Below are 892 nucleotides of genomic sequence, written 5' to 3'. Positions count from 1 at the left end.
AGCAATCTGTATTTTAAACTATTTTTAACCTCATAGACATTAAAAATTTCTTTCTTTCTTTTTCATTTATTTTTCCAATATAATTATCCTTGTGTAATTAATTTTTTTTTTCAAACATGGATTATCTAATAAGCACCTTGTTTGATGATGGCTATATGAAATTAGGTGCGTTTTATATCGATTGTATGAGATTATCAGTCTTTTATGGTAGTTGTATGGACATGACGTATGGAAATATTCCAACCATATGAACACATTGTATGGTTTATTATTTCAAGAATACGGACATGATGTATGGTTTTATATTATGGGTGTACAATTTGTTAAAATCATGATACCATTTCTTGATTTATGCGTATCATCCTTGCGTAGGGACCATACTATTCTTCTACTACTATAAATTTTTAGTTCTTGAGAATCTACAGAAGACAAAATGGTGTAGAACAGTAAAGATTCACTACGGCTATATGTATGGGCAATTTCAATACGACAGAAGCCTCAGAAGGTCGGTATTCAAAATCTTATACTCATAAAGAATGGATTCTTTCCGGAAATCAGTTTCTTTCCTAGAATTAGAAGAGAGATATTCTAAGGCTAAAGAAAACCCTTTAAGGGATATGTTTGCATCAAGTTCCAGTCATGTCTTGAATTCTGTTGAACTTGAATATGAAGAACCACAGCCTTCTGCCCGATGGGAACTACCTGCCATAGCTCCCTCAGAAGTATATAGTGATCTGTCTGTTTTCCATTTAAAAGCCACTACTAGGATTAGTATTAAAGAGTCTGTGAGCCAGATCCAAGAAAACTCAGATAATATCCAGACTATTTCTCTGTTAAATCCAAAAGAATTACAGGCCGAGGCTAAAAGATTGAAAACAAACTATCTGCATTT

At 32.7% G+C, this 892-nt stretch overlaps 1 pseudogene; it reads right to left on the bottom strand.

Moving 5' to 3' along the window:
- Positions 1 to 325: 325 nt before the first annotated feature.
- LOC149146743 (U6 spliceosomal RNA) lies at positions 326 to 442 on the bottom strand (annotated as a pseudogene).
- Positions 443 to 892: the final 450 nt, after the last annotated feature.

This window comes from Pinus tabuliformis, chromosome X (assembly GCF_031772625.1).
Source record: "Pinus tabuliformis cultivar Carrire ecotype Pingquan chromosome X, CPIR1, whole genome shotgun sequence".
In the NCBI taxonomy this organism is placed as follows: Eukaryota; Viridiplantae; Streptophyta; class Pinopsida; order Pinales; family Pinaceae; genus Pinus; species Pinus tabuliformis.
This window is presented reverse-complemented; position numbering and strand designations above follow the sequence as displayed.